This window comes from Megalops cyprinoides, chromosome 25, assembly GCF_013368585.1.
Source record: "Megalops cyprinoides isolate fMegCyp1 chromosome 25, fMegCyp1.pri, whole genome shotgun sequence".
In the NCBI taxonomy this organism is placed as follows: Eukaryota; Metazoa; Chordata; class Actinopteri; order Elopiformes; family Megalopidae; genus Megalops; species Megalops cyprinoides.
This window is the reverse complement of record NC_050607.1, coordinates 3,077,071-3,092,371: the sequence shown is the minus strand read 5'-3', so window position 1 is coordinate 3,092,371 and position 15,301 is coordinate 3,077,071. Positions and strand designations below refer to the sequence as shown.

The window sequence follows — 15,301 nt, the reverse complement described above, 5'->3', positions numbered from 1 at the left end:
GCTCGTCTTGGCCGAGGCTGAGCGCCGGCTTGTTTGTGCCGCGAGCTGCAATACGCCGGTCGCCACCAGAGGGCATCGTAACTGGATCCTAACCTCCGCTCCAGATCTCGGGGAGCGCTGAAACGGACGCTAAATGAGGATTGTAATGAGGCGTAATACAGAATGCAGTGTGTGGTCATCTCCCAGCCATACACAGAACGCTTTCACAGTTTTATTGTTTATGTCGGGCTTTATGTTGTTAAAAAAGGTGTTTGTGTCAGCGTTTGAGTTCAGGCACTCTGCTTGTTGTTGCTGTGGTCTCGGTGGGTTTGTGATACGCGAGTGGGGGGAGAGGGGTCCCTGGCCATGCAGGGTGAGGGTGATGGGGGTGGGTGGGGGGGTGTGTGTGTGTGTTTGGTGGGGGGGGGGGTGCAGTGCGAGCGTGTGTGTGCTGGTGGAGCCCGCTGAAACCCTGGCAGGCCCTCCCCCCACCCACCCTGCAGCTGGAAGGGGGCTCTGTCATTACCCCACCATCACAGAGGCTCTGGAGCTGAACCCCACATTCATCATCACGCCCCCCCCCCTTTCATTTGGGAGCTGTCCCGCTACGGGCCGGCAGTTACCCTGCACTGTCCCACAGGGTCGCTGTCACTTCCTCACTGCACATTAACAAAGAATACATGCCATCGGATATTGTTTTGTGCAGCAGTGCAATGTGTGTGATTTAGAGAAACATGCGTGTAAGAACAAAGATTGTCTGAATTATAAAAGAATTATAGCAAGCTTAATGTTTTTTTTCTGTAGAAATGCACTCAGCCTCTAAAGTCCATTACACATAAAGGATATTTCAATAATTGTATTAAGTAATGTCTGATACATTTTTAGAAAGTCAGATATAAAATCAGAAGAGTTTTGGCAGAAATTGTTTAAAAGTATGAAGGTGTCAATATGAGAAGGAGTGTTAACCATGAAGCTCTGCTGTACCCACACCCGGGACGCCCAGTTCCACAAACACTGTTTCCACTCATCAGAGGGGTGAAATGGCAGACGAGGAAGGTGTGAGAACCTGTGTGTGTGAGAGCGTGCAGGAGGCGAGCCAATGAGAACCTGTGTGTGTGAGAGCGTGCAGGAGGCGAGCCACTGAGAACCTGTGTGTGTTTGAGAGCGTGCAGGAGGCGAGCCACTGCATCATTCCAATGGAAGCCATGACAGCCACAAAGACTCAACTGGACTCAATGACTGAATGAGGCAAACAGAAAAATCAGGATTCTGGAATTCCAGAATCCCTTTGGCTTCTGTCACCCCTCTGGCCACCAGTCCTTACCTTCAGTGTCACGATGAAATAAGACGTTGGCGTCACCAAGAACCAGCAGCTGCCACTGTGGCTTTTCTGCCCGCACATTTTTGTTTAGAAACTAATGAATGCAAATGCATCTCAGATTTATAAGATCAGAGGGGAAAACAGGTTTGTGTGTGTTTGTTTATGTGTGTGTCTTGTTGTGCACCATACACGACAAAACCATAAAAATGTACTCTAAAATGTTTAATGTAAAAAGGTTAATACAAATGTTTTAATGTTTGTTTATTATGATATATATGCATGAAGCTGTGCACTGATCTTGAGATCTATGGCATAGTGTGCTTTAATGGAGTAGCCAGCTGATTAAGCCATGTTGATGTGTTGGGTGGATTGATGGCTTTAGAGAGAGTTCAGGCTTATCTCACCTGTAGCTCTTCCTCCATAAGACATACTATTTTAAATTAAATCACATGAAAGATTAGGATGTTCAGACCTCACAGTAGTGACGAGGTGGCTGGCTTGTTGTCCCCCGGTCTGTCGGCGGCTTGCGGCAGGTCTCTGTTCAGCACGGGTCCCGGGCAACAGCGTCCTCAGCGAGCGCGGCCGACAGGAAAGCAGCCAGGTGGGAAAGGTGGCGGGAGCGTGTCGGGCTAACGAGGTCCGCCGGCAGCTGCTGCTGTGGGTTATTTATGGCTGTTCACAGCCAGTCTCTCTTACTCTCTGGTATCTCTTACCCAGCTGTGAGGACAGGGCCCCCTTTCTCATTTTACTGCCAATGTTACGGTGCACCAAGTTTGGGAGTCTGGCGGCCAGGGTAAAAACGACTGTAATTAGCCTGACTTTGCTGCTGGAGGAGGATCAGAGATGAGAATGTGCCAGTGAATGACAGGTCTGCTCCCGGGCTCAGAGCTGAAGCAAGCCTGAGAAGCAGAGGGGCATTAGGGAGCAGCTACCTGCAAATGAACAGGCTGATGCCGTCTAGGGAGGTTTTGCACAGCAGCGCCTGGAATTTTGATGTTAAGTTTCGGCATTTTATATTCATGGCCAGTTTCCATTCCGTCTTTTCCTCTGTGGGTGTGTCTGATCTCGTAGCTGCGGCTTGAATTTGACACAGCTGATCAGTGCCCTGCCGTGAGAGTTATCATATTATCGTCTCTTATTTTTGTCATATAATATAGAATAATAGGTCAAACTATCAAATACACTGCAGCACTTTACTAATCAGAGATGCATATTTGAAATATGGTTGAAAGGGCATATGCCCTTCATCAGTGTCCCTTAATTATTCAAAATGATATATTTTTATTAAGCATGTGTTGCTTTTTATTAAGCACTGATTGCTTTTCTACAAGGTTTTGCCATCAAATGCACTCATGAGGGGGAGTGGACAGGGAACTTCTTCGGCTGCAGGCAGGTCAGAGGAAGTGATGTCACAGGAGGAGGGCAGTGTTCCGAGGGGTGACACTGGTGGCAGCGGTGTGATTCACACAGCCCCGCCCCTGTAGCAGGAGCTGTGGGAGGCCACAGAGTGCGGCCTGTCATTTCCTCCCTGCAGCGTCAAATCGCAGGCAGCATCTCCCACTGGCTCCCGCCACACTCAGAGCGTGCCACATTCGTTCTGTTTGTCAGGTGTTTAGGAGGCTGTTAGAGCTTGTAATTCATGCCACTTAGCTCGGAGGATGCATGGTTCACGCAGTATAGCAGCGTGCCAAGTTTGGCACAGTCCAGACCCCTGTGCTATAAGATACACAGGAGCTGCGCTGTTGCCTGTGCTGCATGGCACTCACAGGGCAGAAAAACGTGCCTGCCATCGTGAGTTGAATTTGCCCTTGAGCGTAATTTAGAAAGCCAATCATGAAGCTTTTCCTCTCTGCAGACAGGAGAGGGAGATGGCCCCCGTTCGCACACTGGTACACAAAGAAGCTCATTAGTTTTATCTTCCAGACCGAGATTGTATTACTCAAGTATGTAAATAAAACATCTTACAGCCACTTTGCATTTTTAATAAAGGCTTTTGAAATATTAACAAATCCGCAAAGAATGCTGTTGTTCATTGTTGGGGTGTGAAACAGGATTGTTGCTTTGATTCATAAAGACAACACAAGGTTGTGTGTCTTAATTATTTGACTTGAATATTTTTTCCTTGTTTTCTTTCTCAGAAATGTGGATCATTGCCCTGCTTAGCATCCCATATATGTGTTCTAACGAACGGGGTCTCTTATGCTATGAGTACAGTACATTTGGCGTGACATACAGAATTGTTGTCTCCTTGGCGATGACTCCGAAAGGTGTATGATATGAATGGCAGTGTTGCTGATGGGCCTTGGCTTCCCCAGACGAAACAGATGGGACTTTTCTATCACCCTAACGCAGCGTGTCCGTCTGCGTGAAGACGCATTACAGGGCTGTGTGGAATTTACAGTGCGTCCCAGTGTAAGTCCATCTCACTGCGGGCCCACCAGGGATGCAGCCAAATGTCAGGCCGTAGCTGGAGAGGGAGATGGGAGGCCCTCTGGAAGCAGGTGCTCGCTGTCGCCTCTCGCCCCGTTTCCATGGGGACGATCGCAGGTGGAGAACCGCCCCACGCACCAAGGAAACCCAACCGCAGAATTCCGTTTTCCGTTGTGACTGCACAGGGGAGAGGGTGGGAGGGGTTAAATCCTGCTGTTGCCAGGTGAGGTGTCGGTTGCAGTGGCTTTCTTTCGAGAGCTGTGACCCTGCGGAAAGTGACAGAAAGCAGAGACTATTTGCAGTCTGCCCTGTTTGTTTCTGATCAGACCCTGGGGGAAAAACTGCACGATCATTTCAGATTCATGAGCGGTGAAACATATGCCCAGTGTTTTCCAGTGGCTGTCAGTGTGACGGTGTAAGACTGGCCCCAGGCTGGAAGAGGGACAGCTCCCACACTGCTCTTACAGAAACACCTCCTCCAGAGCTTTGATCTGACACAGTGGCTCTTTTTCATTAAAAAAACCCCCAGAGACCCAGGGGAGGAGGCGAGTCCAGCACCCGTTCTTTAAGCCTCTGCCTTCAGCTCTTCCAGCGCATTTAATCTTTCATAGCCCTCACGTTTGGGCCAGTTCAGGAAGTCTTCCCAACAGCAAGCACTCCGAGGGCAGCTCTCTGAAAGAGAAGGCAGGAAAGAATCTGGGCTAGAGAGGCCTAGGGGACAGGAGCTGGCTTCCTTCTGAATGAAACCGGGTCTGAATGTGGTGTGTGAGTGACAGAGTGGAGGATGCCCCGTTTCCCATAAGTCTCCCTGTTTGGTGGCCCAGCGTGAGGGTTATTGGGGTCAGAGGCAGGTCACTGGCTGTGCTGTGTAATCGGGCAGAGGAGCGCTGCTAACGGCCGGGCGCACCGGTCCCATGCAGCTGCTTTCCGCGCAGCGCGGGATCATCTTTAATGCCTCCTAACTGCTGTGGGCCACAGAGAACCGGCGGAGGCACGGCGTAGTGAAACTGACCACCTCCTGTGCTTCACAGTTAATAGCCTTATATCTGTCTTCAGCACTCATCACCAGCTCTTCATACTGCTCTCAGAAATCAAATTCAGGTAATTCACACACTACTGTGTGTATTCGTTTGTGTAACTGTGGTGCACAGTGACAGCACTGGTGCTCAGAGTTTTGAACTCGACTGTTTAAAATGGCCCCGGTGTTTCGTTCTTTTTGTGCTGTGAGACAGGAGAAAAGATATTCCACCGCTTCAGCCTGATGTTCAAATATATACATGTCATGTGTAGCGCGGGGTTTGTGAACAGAATTCAAGTCAAGTAGGTTAGGTATTTAGTCGGCTCCAGTACCCTGGTCTCCATTTAACACCAAGCTTAAAAATCTCATATATGCATATGCTGATACTCTTAAGCTGACAGTTAAGAGGCGGGATTTGCTGGAAGGGGCTGTGGAGTGTTGTGAATTTAATAAGCGTGTCTAGTATTTCCATTTTGCTCTGCTTTTAGCAATGAATAGTAACAAATCTGGTGCCAAAACACTTGCTTAAGGTGATGTTTTTTTTTTCCTCTGCCACAAATACTGAATAAGTGAAAGCGTGCTTTAGGGGGCAGCTGGTGAAACAGTATGGCTACTGGGGTCTCCTGATGTTTAATGTCTGAACCCTTTTTTAGATCCACATTCAGACTGACATACAGTGAGAAACACTAATGTATGAGCGGGCTCGTCCCTGTTTTGAGATTTGTGATGTGACATGTATGAAAAGTCAAAAAAAAAAGCAGAGTAACTCTCAGTCTTAAGGCTCACCACCTTTTTGAGAAGCTTTTTCAAATCAGTCACTTGCTTTCTGTAATAAAGCAAAACTATAGAATGGGGGCGACACTTTTGCAAAGGGGTAAGGAGCAGGGCTCATAACCATGAGGTTGCTGGTTTGATTTCCTGCTAGGGTGATCCTGTTGTACCCTTGGGCAAGGCACTTAACTGAAAATTGTCTCAGTAAATATCCAGCTGTATAAATAAACAACATTGTAACATAAAACTGTAACCTGTGGAAGTTGCTCTGGATAAGAGCATCTGCTAAATGAACGTAATGTAAGAATCCTATCCATTTAATTTAATGCCTCCTTAGTCCACACTAGTATAGCCATTCATCGCAGTGCTGTCCACAGATCCTCTGTAATGTCATTCCTCATGTTTTATCACATCCTCATATATGCCTCTAGAAGAAAAACATCTTCGTCTTTTTCACCTTACCCAGCCACGGCTGTGAGCTGATCAGAGGGGTTTCATTCAGGGAGCATCCTCTTCCTCCCTGCAGTTTACACGCTGCAGGTCCAAATGGCGGCCAGGGAATTGTCTTTCAGACTGGAGAGGGTAATGGCGATAGCCTGTGTTGCCTGTAATTTGCGGCCATTTAACTCTCCTGACAGGAGTAATTATTTTCTGAGACGGATTGGAAGCCATGAAGGTTCTTGTCTGTAATGTTATACACCCAGCATGGCTCCAAGTGCCTACAGCAAGAGGCAACATATCAGAACAGAAACAAGGCTCCACATCCAAACATGAGACTGTGTGATTTCGCAGGGTGCTCCATGTTACCCTTTGTCCCATGTCTCTCTGGGGAAGGGAGTTTCTCCGTCATCCTAAATGTAGTAGTTTGAGGGTATCTGACCTTCATAATGTAAAGCTGTAGATTTTTCCGGAATGTTCATCACAAAGACCTATGTTAACCACAGTGTTACTAGTGGAACATGGAAATAAAATAAAATGAACAGTAGTTTCCTGTAACAATTTCTCTAGCAACTTCTTAAAGGGTAACAGTAGATAAACACCTGTTTTTTTGGACATGATTTCACAGAAACCATTACTGAAAAAAAAACCATATCAATCAGGGGTTTAATGGTGTCCTGCAAGGGACAAATTTAAGTGGCGTAAATTAAAAAGATGGTTGACTCCATTAGCGGTGGTTTTGCCAGGTTAATTGCAATTCTTTTTTGCACAGCTATATTTCCTGGCCTTGTGCATTTGTATCCAGATGAGACGGCACAGATTTCCTCCCCTTCCGGAAAGCTCCGTGGGAGAAGCCTGGTGTGAGTTACAGTGATTCCCTGTCCTCACAGCAGTGTGTGAGGTGTTGATCGATCGGCCGGTGAGATTACAGGGGTATAGCCTGTGGACTGGTGACAGTCACTATGGGAATCCTCTAATCTCTCTGTCTAACCAGCTCTTCTCTGCTGATGGATCCAATCAAGGGATGGAACGGTGTTCTAGACTCCTTCTCCAGATTCATGCCTTTTCTCAAAAAAAAAACACCTAACAAAAGATTTTTCTCCCTCTTTTTCATTTGTATAAATTATGTTTTACATAATGCCATAATCACAACTGTAATATCCCAATTTGGATTTGTGTGAAATGAAATGTATATTTGCATGTATTAATCATCACTCATTCATTTTCCGGCCTTGTCTTTTGTATTCTATTTTATTTTTTTTTGCTCGGGTGCGCGCTGCCCGCCCGCTGCTTTCAAACGCTGCATACGTGAGTGAGACACGGCAGTGTCTGGCAGCAGGCAGGCACTCTAACAAACCCGCAGAAGGAGCTGGCTGCCCCACCAAATTCACAAGAGCGCTCCTCCAGTGGAGATGTCACTTAACGGGGTCGAGTCTCTGATCAGGAGGGGCAGGGGTGGGGGCTGTTTGACACTCTCAGCGGTTTGAGGCCAGGGAGAGATTGGACCTTAGGACGGGTCTTCTCCCATTGCCGCTGGCGTCAGTCAGGTGAATATCTTTATCTCCCCTCTCTGTATCAATAAGTGTCAGCGTCCGGGAATGGAGGCCACTGGCTGGGGTTGACATGGCTGAAGCAGGGAGACGTGCCCCTGCACCTGTGTCTCAGAGCCAGCGGTCTGCCTTCACTGTGGCCCATTCTTACGCTGGGAAGGAAAGGGTTTACGGACAGCCACTGTGGAAATACTAATTGGCTTCCCTTACGGAAGCCCAAGTGGGTATTAAAAGATCTCATTTCTAACAGTGCTGTGAATATGAGGATCCTGCACGTTAGCATGTTTAAGCAGCGTTCCTCTTGCCTGTACATGCTCAGATATGCAGCATTCTGTTTTAAGTGGCTGAGCTTGTGTGTATTGTTATTGGAACTGAGGTATTGAGCTGTGTTCACACCACCTATTCTCACACGTATTATCTGCTGGTGATTGTACATATTGATTTTGCCATCTCTGGTATTCTCCGAGTTGCTTTATTATATGTACATTATGTACATTTAATCGATTTTCTGTGATGTTTTCCCATTCTTACAATTTTTTCTTAATATTCTAGGTTAAAAACCAAAGAAAAAGACATACAGGCATCCTGCCGTATCAAAGACGTTGAACAGGTTTATCTCAGAAATGGAATGTAAACTGTCGAATTTGCTGGATTAGTTTCGGGTTTGTGTCTTTTGAAAACGCAGAAACTTACATGGCAGAGATAAAGAGGAAGGCCATGCGCTGTATCTGTACTTGTCTCAGCTTTGACAGATTACACGAGAGCATTCGATAACTCCATCGACAATCAGAAATCATCATTGCTTGTTTGTTCACCTTTACTCAAATGGCGTTTGAATGTATGTCATAGTAATGAAACCTATAATACTGAGTACTATGACAGGCTGCAGTTAAACATCTGATTTTAATAAATTTTTTTCCATCCAATATTCTGCCTTGGTTTTGTTCTCTCGTGATGGTCAGTATCATTGGTCCTACCACAGCAGTATTTACACACACAGAAATGCTTAGTTCTCATCAGCAATAGCTCATTTATGTGTAAAATGCTGTGTTATGTGTAAATTAACTATAAAGTCCATAATGTAAGGATCTTTTTCTGCCAGTATAAAGGGAGACTTTTCACTGTTCTGTCTAAATGTATAAAATACAGCAGTGAGAGCAAAATCTTACTTCTTGTCCAGTGTGATTTCTGATACTGTTTATCAGCCTAGTCTAATTCTGGATTGCACTCAATATTTCATTTCATACATGCACTCAGTGGTTTATTCTATACATATAGTGTTTTTAGTATTAATACGTCATTTCGTTATGATGTAGGTTTGAATCTGAATCCGTGTATTGTAAGGAGCAGTGCAATTATGCTGTTCTAGTCTAAATTGCTTTGGAGTGATCATGCTTTTGGCACTTTTATCAGAGCCCCACTCTTTTCATAAAAAAAGAAAATTCAGAAATGAGCGTCTCACTCAGACCGTCTAAAGGAGCGGCACAGTGATCAATTTTCTTGTTAGGAGAAATTACATCCACTAACTTTAGCTACTTCTGCATGAAATTGAAAAAGAAGCATTTCTTCTGAATTTACATTCTTGATTCAGTGAAAGATGTAGATTAGCCCTTTGGAACGACGGGGGGGAAAAATAACTCACACTATGCTGAAATAAAACACATGGAATTGGAACACGGTGGCTTTGTTGATGGAAGCACTGAAGCAGGTAGCCTGTTGAAAGGAGGCTGTATTTTAGGGCAAATTTTGCACCTGTTCAGATACACCGACATCCCTTTCCCCACTTTTGTCAATGGCCTCACGCATCTCCCTTCTCACTCCCGGCTCCTTCGGATCAAAATTACTGTAGGAGTGCCACGGTTCACCGGTCTCAGGAGTGGCCTTTTGCTTTAAATAAACTGCTGGGAAGGCGTTGATTCATAGTTGTTGCATGTCAGAGGAGGAGGTAACTGTATCTTCTGCGGTTTACGAAAAGGTCAAGCGCGCGGTGTAATTGGAATATTCACGGACAACTTAGAGATGAAACAGGTGGTTGAAGAAGGCGTGGCCCCTCATCAGCAGAGAAACGGAGACTAAGATGCATACTTCCTGCTCCTGGAGATGGAGTGCCTTTTAACTTCCTGTGACCCTCTGTAGAACTGAGCACTGAGAGGAGAGGGCAGCCAGATCCATCACCTCTCTGAACTCCTGAACGGGAGTCTAATGGTACAGCAGGCTGCAGCTCAGCGAAGGCCTCAGAGCAAAGCGCCAGGGCTGAACTTGCTTTTGTTTACCCTCTATATTAGTTTCTGTTCGCCAGGCGCACAAACAATATTGTTGCTGTTGCTGTATTATTATTTGCTGTCATAGTCTCATTTTTTCAGATCCCAAGCCAACACTGTTTGTGGCTCAAGAGATCGCTAGTTTCTCTTGCAGAAAGTTTAGAGAGACAGAGAGCCAGAGAGAGAGAGAGAGAGATTTTTACAATCGAATTGCAAGAATCATCAATTTAAAATGATAAAAAATACTCTAGACTGATCTCACAAAAACAAGGCTACAATGTTTGATACCAAAAAACAGCTGTAAGCATCAGCAGTACAATGCTGTGTTGAATCTACTTGTTAAAAAGGGACTGAACAACAGACCTCTGACGAGCCTCCCAGGGGTTAACATATATAATATTATTAAATCAAGGTTCTCGGAAAATATGCAAAGTATAAAAATTGGCAAAGGACAGAGCTTTTCATACCGTGGCACGCTGTGAGTCAGGGCTGCAGCTGGAGTTCAACAATGCAGATTATACACAACGGTGGATGAATGGAGCAGCATCAGCTTCACTGTACAGAGCGTGGCCATCGCGTCCCTGCTGAATGCAGATGATATGTGTGTTACTCCTATTAATCTGCTGGATGTACTTTTCTCGAATGACTTGCTGTACAAGGCCATCATTGTATGGTTCATTAAATTCAGGAGCAACAAGAACATAAGTTCAGACTGCAGTGATTTAGTGTCAAGCAGTCTGAAAATCATGCAACAATAATTGTTTTTCCATACACATAATGCATAGCAATTGTACTTAAGGGCAACAAATCCAGAGTATATCATAATAACGTGTGCATATACCCTAATAAAGCTCAGCATTATAAAGAGCAGGTTTACCTTCCATTTAAGTGAACATACTAAATAATGGTTATAGAAAAAGAGTGGAGCAGTGCTGTCACAAAAGCTTGGTCGAGCAGAACGGCCCTGTCAGAACTGGGCCCTGGCAATCATCTTAGAGAAAAAAGTGAGGATCTTTCAAAGAAGACCAGATGTCAGGAAAAAGGATACCAGAATATGGATTCTAACAGCTCCAGCTCAGAATACACCTGGCAATGAACTTGTCTTATGTTGACAGTTTATGCATCAGGGAGGTGTGGCATGGCTGCAAACATTGAAAGTAAGTGATCACCCGGTTTATCTGTGGGTATGTGAAATGAGAAGAAACCAATGGCTCTTTTTTGTGTTCAAAAGCATGCATAGTATTAATTTCATAGCTGTTAATTGCCTGTGAACAATTAAGGTTAGCTATAATGAGTAACTCCCAAAACCCAGAACAGCGTATTAGTGTCCCTAATGTAGATAGTAAGTAATTCTGTAACCACAAGACCCAAGGCTTGAAGAGACAGACACACTGTCGACCTAGAGTTTGTGCCACGAGTATAGGGTATGGATAGAGGATGCAGAGAGGAAATTATTACCAAATAGCTACATTGCTGAAGTGCAGAAGGGCAAAGCAAAGGTCAACCAACGCTTGAGCAGTCAGCTCTGCTCGTGCAGATATTCAGCTTGGTTAATAGATGCCATAGCAGACAAGACATGAAAGGACTTCGATATTGCTGGAATGTATATCTGCAAGACACCCTATTCTGTGTTTTAAGAATGTCGGATTCTTTCTGAAACACTCAGAGCAGGGAAACCTCTCCTTATGATGTGTTTTGATTTATTCTCTAAAGGAAGGAGATTCAGTACAGTAACTTTAATTGTACGCCAGACAATCTGAGTGAATCATATCTTCCCTCGGATTGTTGATTGTACCATTGCGTTGACCTGGATTGCGTAACAAATGGACGTTTGAATTTTTTAAATGTATCCCCTGCTTTTTACAACCTCATGGTAATCCAGTTTTCTGTGCATGTGTATGCATGTGTCTGCGTGTGTGTGTGCGTATATGCATGGAATATGTCTCTATGATCATTGCTCTTTTGTATGTCAGTATTGACATACTGCACAAACACATCTTTTCATTTCCAGTTTTCAGTTTTCCCATCAGCACAAGGCAGAGGGAGGGATAGAGACAGCGTTGCACTTTCTTTTACCCTCCAAAAATAAAATAAAGAAAAATCCTCAAACTCATATGTGTAGAAAATGAAAGCAGTCACCCAGAGCCATGGAGAAGCCTCGCCTTGCCTCTGGCCATGTCCTTTGGTCTCACAACCTGGTAATGAATGCTTGTCAACAAAGACAGGCAGAAACGCTGCCTTGTAGAAAACAACTTCATTCTGCGGGTCTTGGCACTATGCACTATTAAAGAGAGTAAGAGCTGCCGAAAGCTTTTCTCTGCCGCTTCTTTCAGTTCTGACACTGAACAGAACTGGAGAAAGATTTCTGACACCGCGTCCGTTAAAAGTATTCTTCCAGCTGTCTGGTGTTCGTCCGTCTGGATCTGCTAAAACTACAGTATTTACATGAAGCATAACCACATGCACTCCTTCTAGATACTGGAAAAGGGAATGTAAATACAACATTAAACACATCGCCTCACTTCCAGCCAACTGTCTCAGCTGTAAAAGTGACACAGGCATGTAGATAACAAGCAGCTGCGTATATTTGGTTTTTTTAAATTTTTGTATTGTGACAAACAACAGCTTGGCTTTTTTCCCCCCAGACTGGCGTGAAGCATTAGCCTGAAACTAGAATGTCTTTCAATGTCAGCTCATTGTCGATCTGGTAGAGATCAGCAGAAATGCTTGGAATGAAGACCCTTTGAGCGGTGGATGGTTGAACCTTCTTGTGCACAGTGAATAACGCAGGACATCGTTTAAACAAGATGAGATATGAATGTTGAGATGCAGGGACAGGCAATCAAAGCCATCAGTGAAGTGGCTAAGAGAGAACCAAGCACAGGTCGAGTGTGACAGTGTATGCATCCTTTGGGCAAATGGGAAATGGGAAACAGGCTTTCAGGTCTCTTTCTGTAAAGGACTTCCCTAAAAAGAAGACATAAAAGGACCTTTGTGGCATGTGAAGCACCTTATCTAAACCCAGTGATATGCAAGAAAGTGAAGGCTTTAGGGAAGCCACCAGCAGAGAACAGGGATAAATTGAATTTCATATCTGAAGCAGAGTTGAAGAAATGCGCTGAGACATTATCAGGGTTCTCACAGAGGGAAGCTGAGAGGCTTAAAGGTGAGCACTTGAACAAAATGAAGGAATAGTATGATACAGAAGTGTATCCGCTATGGATGTGCATACATCGTTTGACATTTATCACTTTCTTCAGTTGTCATTGTTTTGGGTTGGTTCTTGTGGTTGATGTAGCTGCCAAACTGGAGCCATGCTGCTTGACGCGGTGTGCTTGTAAGGAATAGAGAAATTCCTCTCTTATAATGGGTCTGAAAGCATAAATGATTGCTGTCGTTGGGATCCCCTTCACCCTGGTTATCCTATTGGCTCCTGAGTCATCTAGCTCTGAGAGCCCTGCAAGAGATTACCGTTGAAACTGAGATTTGCAAACCCGTCATGATGAACTAACCCACTCCATGTTTTCTCTCTTGTCCTGTTAGGGGAAAAAAAGGAAAGAGAGGTTACACAGAGCAGCCAGTCCTCATCTCAACCATAAACGTGCGGATCGCTGGGTTATACATGACCGAATTCATCACCGATTCAGCTGGGAGGCTGAGCTATGCCTCTGTTTACAGTGGCGCAAAGTTAATATAAATTTTCATCAAAAGGAGAAGTTTACACATACGATTCTATTTGTCCTTCCTTATTAGCACCTGAGTCTGGGCCGGGAAGCGTAATTGTCTACAGGAACAGGCCAAATAGATGCAAGGGAAAGGCAAATAAGCACACCAAAAAATAATTTTATGGTTGTCTGTTACAATCCTCTCCCTGGGATCCTTAATCTAGAAAATCAATAAACAGCGGGAGTGGAAGTCCTCTCCCGCTCGCGGTCTCGGCCCGAGACACACAGCCGCACACAGAGGGCCATTGTTCTTCCAGGACTGGAGACGGTTCTCTCCGCAGGGCCGGACGCGCGTTACTCACTCTGTTGATTTATCGAGTTATAAATAAAAATGCTCATTATTCCAGCAGCAGTTCTTTTTCAGACGCGGAGCGTGGTATTGTACTTGCGGGTAAGATCATCTGATTTCACAGTAACGCTCCCCGCCTGTACTACACGTATGCAATTTGCCAGCCCTTTCGCTGCCTCAGTGCAGACTTTTTACCTGCCTCCCATTGAACATTACACTGGGACTTTGCCTGCCTGAATAATCAACCCCTTTTTAAAGTGTTGTGCTTGATAGCATATGTTTCTCGTTTAGTGAGGCTTAATGTATAAAAAGAGATACGCTCATTCTACATAGATTTCTGAAAGGGAAGCAGTTTCGCTGATGATTTCAATTCTTACACATGAATAGAACGGTGGCTTAAGTTGTTCTGCATTATCAGTGTGTGGGGTCAGCGAGAGAAACTCCTTGTACAACTGAGACAGTCCTTTACCTTTGTTAAATTAATAAACACGTGCCATTGTTTTATATAGGAAGAAGCTGAAAGATACAAAATGTAGTTTGCACTTGCGATCAGTCTGAGCATAAGCACCCCTGGGCAAAGCATCATTCATTGAAATTGATTGATCTTTGGCATTTATAGAAAGTAAACGAAAAGACAGTCAGAGTGTAATTTACGCTCACGCGTTTTATGACATATGCATAGCGTGGAACAGATCTGTTCAAGTTTGTCTGCTATTCGTAAACAGCATTGCTACATCTTGGGAAGGGAAACCTGTTTTATATTCCTCCCAGCCCCTTGTCTACTGAATCCACTTATATAAGCGACATAGGGTGTATTTATAGTGTAAATATTTTGGCGTGTTGTGTTTGCCCTCCAGTATCTTCAGAACAAGCTGGCGGGTCTGAATCCAATCAGCTTGTTTGTTTGAGCAGCTTAAACTGTTTATGGCCTGTATTTGTGGCATGCGACTCCCATCGCTTGATAAAGTGCTGTTTCCCATGTTTGGCGGCCGCAGAGATAAGCCAGGGTTCTGACACGTCTGGCCCAGGCAGCCGTGGAAACGTGCTATCTGACAGGTTACCGTGTAGCGGCAGTGCCCGGCGGGACCCGGGCCATTCCCGTGCACTGCGACAAGACCAGGCCTCAGACCAGCCCACTTCAGTCTCCACTCTGATAGCCATTTTTCTTTATGTAAAAGCGTGTGAAGCATTCTCAGGTTGTTAGAGCACTGGCCGTGTCTCATGTTTCTCAATCAATGCTCTGTAAAAACGTGCGTCTGTAACAGCGCTTTCTACAGGAGGTGGAGACGTCCTGCAGCTCCGCTGGTTAATTGGTGTCGAGCCGCAACAGACCGTCCTGTGCTTTGTCACTGATGTCAGATGTTATGCAACTGTACTTTAAGAGCTCGTTATTGATACTTGGTGTTACGTGCTTTGTGTGGACTTTGTGAGTGGTAGATAATGTGTTTGCAGCAAGCCTTCTGGATTTCTGCTTCCTTCCACAAAGAATAAGGTGGATGCTTCCAAGCTGCCGTTCCTC

At 45.0% G+C, this 15,301-nt stretch overlaps 1 protein-coding gene across 1 annotated transcript in view; it reads left to right on the top strand.

Moving 5' to 3' along the window:
• LOC118771755 (forkhead box protein P2-like) overlaps window positions 1-15,301 on the top strand; it is a 115,873-nt gene that overhangs the window by 54,464 nt on the left and 46,108 nt on the right. The gene's annotated exons all lie outside the window — the stretch shown is intronic.